Genomic DNA, 9,789 nt, shown 5'->3' with positions numbered 1-9,789 from the left:
AAACTCTTTGTATGAGATGTGGGAGAATTAGGGAAAAAGAAAATTGATGGTAAAGGTAAAATAAATGGAGAATATATTATGAGCCAGCACACTCCAAAAACCCAAGGATGTAGCAATGGCCATGTTGTTGTTGGTTAGTCACTAAATCATGTCAGACTCTTTGATACCCCATGGACTGTAGCCTGGCAGGCTCCTCTACCCATGGTTATAGCTACTAATAAAGAGAGAAGATATAATAACCAAGTTGTCAAACATAGCCTTCTAGATGCTCTTAAGTTCCTTGTGGCACATTTATGAGAAAAAGTTTCCCACAGTTGTCACCCCAAAGTGAGGTTGTCCCCATATCAAAATACACATTGACCACTAATACTCATTCAAAAAGTACAATTTGCTTTTACACTCAATATATCCACATTTCACAAGTCAGAGTGTGACCAAATTATTTATAATGTGTGCGTGTACACACACACACACACACACACACTCTTGAAAGAAGCATAGATTGCTTGATTCTTGGAAGCAGTTTGCCAATACAGTAGAGCACCAGATCACAAAATCATGTAATCTGAGCAGGAGTCTAGTTAGAGTGTCAAGTGTACAAACAACACTGGGAATGTATTTGCTATCTAGAAATAGTCCTATAAGCTACCAGAATTGGCTAAAAAAAAAAAAATGTTTCCAACACACACACACACACACAGTTAAATGCATTCCCTCTGCTGTATTGCCTACTAAAGACATAAATATACAGGAGTGGAGATAAAGAGGGATGAATGGAGAGTTCAGAACTCAGGGCAAATCTAAAAGGAAATGAGGCAGTGCAATAGGAGAGAGGATCAAGGGAAAATAAATTAGGTAATCAACAGCATCATGCATCAGAAGTGTTCTCCATCACTAAACTGGCAAAATTTCTCCAGAGGGCCATCAGTTAAATGATGTCAAAATGGTAACTGGTTCTGTTTGTAATCCCCATGTTGTTGAGGACCATCTGTGTAACAACACAAGTTCCACTCCAGGTCACAGTCCCAGTGCTTTCATTATCCTACAGAAGAGTTGATGACTGTAAATATTTGCTGGGAGGTATCATGGGCTTAGAGTAAGGAAGTCAGGTTTCTTTCCTTGCTGTCTTTGAGGGAGAGACGTGTCAGAATGTGAATAGGCTGTGTGAGAAGGAAAAGAGGAGGAAGAACCTCACAATTTCTTCCTTGAAAGGGGAAAGAGAAAGAAGATTACATCGGTGGTTTGGAGAGAAAATGTACAGTGCATTTTCACTATTTGACGCGTCCACGTCGCAGCGCTTCAGATTTCCTCCCTTCCCCAGTTTTGACCTGCCAGTGCACTTGGACTCTGCATGCACGAAGATGGGCTAAGGAGAAAGCCAAGTCAGCATGGTCTGATACGGCTACCCCTAAAACGAAAACTCAGCAACCGGCCAGCAGTGGGTGTGCGCGCGTTAATGCGTGAGTATGCATGCGTGGTAACCCGCGGACGCAGTTGGCCCGGCGCCGCCCTCGGAGCCCCCGCCCCCACCCCCACGGCCCCGGTCTAACCCCTCCCCCCACCCCGACCTTATAAAGGCAGCGCTCGCCGCCGCCCTCCTCACAGTCTGGGAGCGCGGCCTGCCAGAGAGGTGGCTCCCTCGTCCCCCACTCAGTCACACTCCGCTCACTCACACACTTGGAAGCACCTCCCCACGTCCCTCCCCTGCCCTCCTCTTGCTCTGCTCTTCTCTCTCTCACCACAAATAGTCGCCGACCGACTGCCAATCCGCCTCTCTCTCCCTCTCCACAACATGACTGACTGGGAAGCGGTAGCTCAGGCAGAGCAGCTCTGCTGGCGCGGGCAGGAGGAGCAGGCGGATTATTAAATAACGCAGCTCTACTCCGTACAACTGGGAGTAGAGAGAAGGAGCCCAACATCCGAGAAGGGGAGGGAGGGCAGAGGAGGGGGACCGGGAAAGACAGTCCCGTGCCCCGAAGACATAAATCCCCGAGTGCCCGGGAGGAGCCTAACAAGCGGCGCGGAGCCCTCAAGGTAGTAACGCCCCCAGTGCCCCCGCACCCGGCGGGTCGCGCTTCGCGTCGCCGCGACACTGGGGTCGGCCCCGGGCGGACGCGGGGAGGACCGCCCGGCAGGTGACGGCGCCCTGGCCGCCCCGGGGCAGCCCCCGCCCAGGCCCGGGGCGCCGGCCATGGGCCAGGCGTGTGCGGCGTGGAGACCTGGCCTGGCGGGCGGGGTGGGAGGGAGGCGGAAGGGCTCGCTCGCCGCGGCCCCGCGACTCTCCGCGCGCTGCGTGGCCTTTTCCTCCGCGCTCCTGAGCGCTCGGATCACCGCGGCCGCGGCCGCCGCTCCGGGGCGGTGAGGAGCGCGGCCGGTCGAGGAGGCAAGAGTTGGAGCAGCTCGGGGCCGCTCCCCTCCTTCGCCACTCTCGTCCCGCAGGTAGGGGCGTCCGGGCAGCGCTGGCCCCGGGGACTGCGGGAGCCCGGGCGGGGGCGGGGGCGGTGGCGGGGAGGGGGAAGGGGAAAGGGGGCGGGGAGCCCGGGGCTCCCGGTGGAGCCGCAGTGCCGGAACCTGGACGGCCCCTTGCCTTCGCCCTCTCGTCCTCCGGCGCTGGCTTCCTGGATTTGGAGGCGAGACCCTCCCCAGCGGCGGCAGGAACAGCAGCGACTTAGTGTGAACAAATTGCTTTGTGGTGGCGCATCCAGGGCTCCAGGGAGGGGTGTGTTTGTGTGTGTGTTTTCGCGCTCTGGACTAACGAAAGCGTTGGTTCACCTGGAGAGAAAATCAGTCCAGAGCTGAAACCGCAGGTGTCCCCTTGCTCCGCCTCCCCCCACCTTTTGGGTTGTGTCCCGGGGACTCGTACACGCAGTGCTGTCAGGGGCAGGGTTCCGCGATGGGGTGATAGAGGGATTTGTGAATGGTGCTGCTCTGCGCGTGGAGGCTGAGTCTTGCTGATGTAAAGGAGGAGGGATCCAGAGTGAGAAGAAAGGCTATTTATGGCAAAGAGTTGTGAAATTTCTCGGGGTTTCCTTCCGTGTTTCCTGAGCTTCTCTGTCTCCCTCTCCTCCTCTATCTCAATTCCCCTCTCCCATCTCTCCCCTCTTCTTTCTCAGAATTAGAAGCAATTCTGCTTTCCATTCTGTCCCCACCCCCTTTCTCGTGGGACCTTGAATATGAGATGAAGGAAGTCAGAAAATCACTTGCCATTTTACAGGTAGAAAAAACATGCTTTTTACAAGTTACGGATCCTTTGCCTTTTATGTTTGTGTGTACTTATCACGTCTCTTGCCTCTTCAGGCCACCAATAATACTTACAGACAAAACATCTACTTGGTTTCAACAGCTTTCATTTCTAACATCTTTATAGTTGAATACCTTCCCACTGATATCGAACACCTTTATACCCCTAAGAAAGGCTGTTAACATAATGTGCACACATTTTACCATAAAGCTGGTTTTATTAAAAGCCTTGGGGAAGAAAGAGAAGCAGACAACTAGGTGCGTTTGTATTGATTATTGCTGATTAGAATTAAAACTAGCTATTAAGAAAAGACCTAAAATACTTTTAGTCTAGTCCACAACACAATTAGTTTGTTTCGGTTTCTTTTCCTGTTTGCTTTATAACAGACAAAAATTCTAGACCTAACGTGAAGCTTAGAGAGGTGCCTTAGAACAGTGTATACCAACTGCGTTTTAGCAAATTTATGTTTGTTCTTTGAAAATTCATTTTCATAGAACCATTTACTGGGTTGTAACTGATATAGGATAGTGTCTTTATTATTTTGAATTTGGGTGTCTCTAAGCAGCTGTCAAGCACAATGCTTTTAAAACATTGAAATTCTATGTTGTAACAACCAGTTCAATAATTTCATGGAGAAAGAACTGACCAACTTACTGTCAAAGTGATTTGTTTTCATTTAGTATTAATTAAGGAGCTCCTTTTTTGATTAAAACATGCCAACTGTTGATGCTTTCTTCCAGTGTGAAAGTAGCTTTCCTTAGTAGTTCTGTTTGTTTTGAAGACAAAGCAGAGTTAAGGATTTATTTTGATTTGATTAGATTTGTATTGGTTTAAAATACATTTTTAACACTGGAGCATGTGTAGTTTTATATATTACATTAAGACATGAACTGAGCACCCTGGCTCTGAGGGTTGTTAACTTTCTTGAATCATTGGAATGGGGAATTTTAAAATGTACTTGATGGGCTATATTATTGTAGTCATTAAAGTCATGAATATGACTATGAATATTTTTTGACACCATCAGAGAATCAGCAACTGTTTATTATTTTAATGATGTATTTTTATACTATAGAATATTGATTTACGTTGTCGTGAAGTTGAAAATGAAAAAAAAAATATAGATGTTGGCCTCCTTATTGCATTTTATTATGCAACATAGTATTCATAATAAAGAGCCTGTCATGCGCAAGGTACTATCTAGGTATTATGGAGGAATGTAAGACTTCTTTGCCTCCTGCCCTTCAGGAGTTTATTCTCCAGTTGGGGAAAGTCGATGTTCATGCTTGAACAGTTAACAAACCTTGACAATAAGAGATTGCATGTCTAATGAAGACTGCAGGAGTTCAGAGCATGACAATAACATTTCATACTGAATTTTGTCTGAAAAGGCTTCTGGGGTAGGTAAGACTTCCTTGGTTTTGATCTTAACGGATAAATAGGATTAGTGACTTGTGGATAAGAATATAAAATGTAAAATGCAAGTCTCCTTAAATTGTAGAAAAGAGCAAAAGATATGAGAAAGATAAGTTTGTTTGAAATAGCTTTTGATATTGCAAAGTGGTTGAATTTGTTGTGCAAAGTGCAGGTGAGTCTGTTCTTGATGTACAACATTCTGTACACTGTGTTTTTGGAATTAGTTGTAAATATTTCTGTGCCTAAGCAGACAAGTTTTTTATCTTGCTTTTTAGTGAAAAATATACTCTCTATATACTAGAAAAATACATAAGCAGAGAATGCTTACCCTAAATATTTAAATATACCATGTCACACTAAAGTGTTGAATTTTGGAATGTACATGAAGTGAAGTGTTCAAGTTATGTCCTTAATCAACTCTCCTTATATTTGGTCTAAAGAAAAGAGTATGAGATATGTAAAAGAACAACTGTATAAATAATGAGCAGTCATTGAATGCTTAATATTCATATAAAATGTATAACTTATTAACATATTTTCCATCATATTTTGTTTTAAAGTTGTTAGAATGCATTTGCATAATAGTTAATCTGTCCTTACATTATTTTCATGAATATATAGCTATGATGTAGGCCCTGTGGAAACAGTTTTAGAGTTGTAACAGTTTAAAAAATGTTGTAATTATCTTTTGGTAAATATATTATATTACTAATAAGATTGTGCTCTGTTTATAAGAGTGTGCGTTTTTAACTTAGTTATGTGTTCTTTGTATATATATTTGTTTTTATACAAACACAAAACTGTTTAGAATGCATTCCTCCATTTTAAGAACACAGGAGGTAAGATCAGAATTGACATTGAGCCTGTCTAATCAATATGACACTCCAGAAGTATTTTATGGTGATAGTAAGGAAATAGTACAAATATTAGGTATGACTTTCAGTAAATAACAGAATAGAATTACTTTCAGCTTAGTTGAATTAAAAGACATATATATATATATTTTGTTGACAGTGAATAGATAAGTCATCACAGAAATGAAAATCCTATTAAATCACCAATTTCTATTCATGCAGGAATGGGATGATTTCCAATGTGGTCAAAGTACAGAACAGCATATCTGTTAATTGGTCTCTTTTGAGTTTGGTTTTGGACAATATGTCACAGGTGTATCACTTTGATAATGTAATCTCTCCCATTGTATGACTGACAGCTTTTGCATGATTTCCCTACTGGATAGTGACAAAATCTATTTGCTGTATATTGAGGACATGTGCTTTTATCAGCAATATAATCTTCACTATGTGAGAGTGAAGAGTAAAACATGAAGTCTGCAGTGGGAGAAGCAGAGAGAAAAGATGAGGAGATTGATGAAAGACTCTAACAAAGGAAACATACTTCAAAAGGTAGCTTAAGTTAAATATAATATAAAAATGTAAAGCTGACCAGTTTAAGCTGCAGTTGATACAGTATCAGGATATTGTTATCAGTTCTTACTTTAAATGACTATATGTCATTTTAAGCTATTTTCATGGCTAAACAAAATGGCAAAAAAAAAAAAAAATGTGGTGCTTGAAAATGTTTACTAGGGTATGTGGTATTATATTACAATTAAAAGAAATTCTGCTTGGACCTTTGACAGATAGTTTGTTTGGCCAAATTCCTGGCTCTATATTTAGACTAACTTAAAAATATACTTTTTGTTTTTAATTATTTACATTGTAATAACAATTTAAAAATTTGATTAAACTTATTACAATTCTTGAATGCTGTAGCTGTGTTCTGATACTAAATAAAATCTAAAGGTCATTTATAAGGTAACATTCTGTTATGTAATGGCAAATTCTTAACCTAGAGTGGTAATTCTCAAAATGTGGTTGCCTGGACAATAGCATGAGTGAACTTGTTAAAATGCAATTCCATTAAATGATTGAATCAGAAACTCTGCATTGGGGTTTCCTGTGTGATTGTTGGGCTTCCCTGGTGGCGCTAGTTGTAAAGAACCCGTCTGCCAACGCAGGCGACATAAGAGACACAGGTTCAATCCCTGGGTTGGGACTGTCCCCTGGAGATGGGCAGCCTAACCCACTGCAGTATTCTTGCCTGGAGAATCCCATGGACAGAAGAGCCTGGCAGGCTGTGGTCCATAGTGTCTCAAAGAGTTGGACATGAATGAAGCGACTAAGCATGCACACACGTGTGATTCTTACACACTCTAAAGTTTGAGAACCACTAAGAATATTTTATAGTGAAATTTGAAGGCCTTGTCTTCCACCTATTTTATATCTAAATACTTTCCTCAACTGGTAAAGATAACTATGCTTTAAATGTTTAGACCTAGAAAGTATTGTACTCTCCATCAGAAGAATCTCATCTTAATGGAGTTTTTTTCTTTTTAAAAAAACTTAAATGACTTTGTAACTCCTTGTTGTTGATTAGGGAAGCAGTACATCAGTGTAGAATTTAACTGGACAATAATGAGCTCAGGCTGACCTTATTGGTAGTCATTTGTAAAGCAAAAAATATGCACAGTGTACAAAGGTTGACTGTCTTTAGTTTTGTTGACTCTTATGTGATATTTTTGGTCTTGGCCTTTATAATCATTTTCTCTGTATAAGATTACAGTTATTTTAGCTGCACAATAATAGCTTCACAAGTGTGAAATGTTCTCTCAAATGTTCTTACTGCCGAAAGAATTTTATATTACATCTGTACGTCTTTCAAGATAAAGATAATGCGTTCAAATCCTATATCTCTCTTAGTATCCTTCTCCCTTTCTTCTTCCTCCATCCTGGCCCCCATGCCCAGGACTCCCCCACCTCTGCCTTTCAGATACAAGCTCAATCAGCCCTTCCTAAAGGAAATCTTCCTTGGCCTTCTTTGCTGCATCAGTGTTCCTTATATATATTGTTTTAGTTCCATATTCTTCTTCCTTATGGTACTCATTGCAATTTAATTTTATGTGTATTTGTGTGTTTGGTTCAGTATCATCAAGAATTATCAATGGCCAACACATAAATATTGAATAATTGTATGCCTTCATTCTAAGGATATTTTATGTTTTTCCAAAGATTGACCCTTTAAAAAGTATTTTAAAATAAAGGGAGTCCCTAGACTATATGAAAATATGGGTGTTGTTTTTCTTTCTCTTTTGCAAATGATGAAGTGTTTGTTAACAACAACAGCAATGACTATGATGTGCTGGACACTTCTTCCATGACACTTATATTTGTTTATGCTATGCAGTTCTCCTAACATTATAAAATTTTGTGCATATTTTAGAGATGAGGAAAGTGAGGCTCTGTTCTGTGAGCTGCCAAACTACTTATACCAAATATTCATACTTTATTATAATAGTTCATAAATTATGAAATCAGTAGATAGAAGGTGTGGAGTATATTCAGTCCTTATTCCTGTTTTAACTCTGGGCCCAGCAATAGCTGTTCGTTATTCACCCTGTTGCTCCTGTCTTCCGTGATGGCTGTTGTTGCTTCTTGGGTGATTGCAATAAGTGATGGAGAACTTGTAAGGCTAATATTCCCATCTTTTTAGTACTCTTTTCAGTACTGATATATTTTGCCCTCAGTGCTATAATTCTTTTACCCCAACTAGTAAAAATCTCCCAAATTATTAGTGGAAATTTAAGATGTAACCAAGTATAGTTTTAAGAGTGCCTATATGTGGAGAATGGTCAAACATTAGATATTCTCCATATTTGGAAATATACAGCATATCTTTTGGCAAGGTACACACAGAGATTTCTGTACTTTGCTCAAGTAAAACTGATATTTCGGGCAGCCTGTTAATTCAACTTGTCTCCCAAGAGAAAAAAAAGTTACCTATCAGTTTAGTTTCTTTTGACTTTTAATCTTCAACTTATTTACTTAAATATGGCTTTAATCAATGTTCACATGTTTGAAGCAAAAGAAATATTTTGAAGTATTTATGTATTATGATTCTGTAGAAGTCCATGGTCAGCATTACATTTGCTTTTTCTGAAGCTCTCTACTAGAATAATGGACAAAGTTATATATTTCATAATGTGTTTAAGTCAGTCAATAACATGGATAAAAATAGATGCATAATAACAAAAAGAAGAAAAAAAAGGTTGTTTTACTGAGTATCTCACTTAAGTCCTGCTTTGTAGCTTTTTGTCAGAATCTTGTTTCTGCCCCTGGAATTGTTTACCAGAGCCCTCAGCCATGCCCCTGATTTATGAACAATCCTTCTGTGTAGTGGAAAGCTTGGCATCTAGTCCGAGACCTTAGGACTTAATATCAAGCCACCCTGATGTCCAGCTCTAATGTTATAACATATTTTTAGTAATGCCTCTTTCTTATAACTGAAACTGATTTCTCACTTAATATTTCCCCCTGTATCTTGGTAACTTACTCAGTATCACCATTTTTCATAGCATTTGAGCACAGACTTTCTTTGACAGAGCCTTCTTTATTTCTTAAGGACTCGGTTTATGCTTGTGAAACCACTTCATTTCCCAGACTCTTTCATCTGCCAGCAGACTCTCCCCTGCCTTGTCCCCAGTAACTACTTTCCTGGACTTCTAAAATTTTCCAACTCTGCTCTCAGAGTTGGAAAATGCTTCATTCCCAGTACCCACTCTTTGACCTTTATGATGCCAGCCTCTTATGGCACATTGTTGTTGTTCTGTTGCTAAGTCATGTCCAGCTCTCTGTGACCCCATGGATGCAGCATGCCAGGTTCCTCTGTCCTTCACTGTCTCCCAGAGTGGCCCAGTTCATGCCCATTGAGTTGGTGATGCTATCTAGCCTTCTCATCCTCTGCCACCTCCTTCTCCTTTTGCCTTCAGTCTTTCCGAGCATCAGGGTCTTTTTCAATGTGTTGGCTCTTTGCATCAGATGGCCCAAGTACTGGAACTTTAGCTTCAGCATCAGTCCTTCCAATGAATATTCGGGATTGATTTCCTTTAGGACTGACTGGTTTGATCTCCTTGCTGTCTAAGGGACTCTCAAGAGTATTCTCCAGCACCACAATAGGAAAACATCAATTCTTTGGCTCTCAGTCTTTTTGATGGTCCAACTCTCATATCCATACATGACTACTGGAAAAACCATTGCTTTGACTATGTGGACTTTTGTCAGTAAAAAGGTGGC

The 9,789-nt window shown here is 41.1% G+C and overlaps 1 protein-coding gene across 2 annotated transcripts in view; it reads left to right on the top strand.

The window, feature by feature from the left end:
• The first annotated feature begins 1,644 nt into the window (after window positions 1-1,644).
• The window catches only part of CCSER1 (coiled-coil serine rich protein 1), a 975,365-nt gene continuing 967,220 nt past the window's right edge, over window positions 1,645-9,789 (top strand). For both annotated transcript variants that reach the window (XM_040237849.1, XM_040237850.1), the window contains exon 1: window positions 1,645-2,034. The gene's annotated coding sequence lies outside the window, so the exon portion shown is untranslated. The remainder of the gene's footprint in view (window positions 2,035-9,789) is intronic.

Source organism: Oryx dammah, unplaced genomic scaffold (assembly GCF_014754425.2).
Source record: "Oryx dammah isolate SB20612 unplaced genomic scaffold, SCBI_Odam_1.1 HiC_scaffold_3, whole genome shotgun sequence".
Lineage (NCBI taxonomy): Eukaryota > Metazoa > Chordata > Mammalia > Artiodactyla > Bovidae > Oryx > Oryx dammah.
Note: the sequence above shows the minus strand (reverse complement) of the source record. Positions and strands in the feature narration are given on the sequence as shown.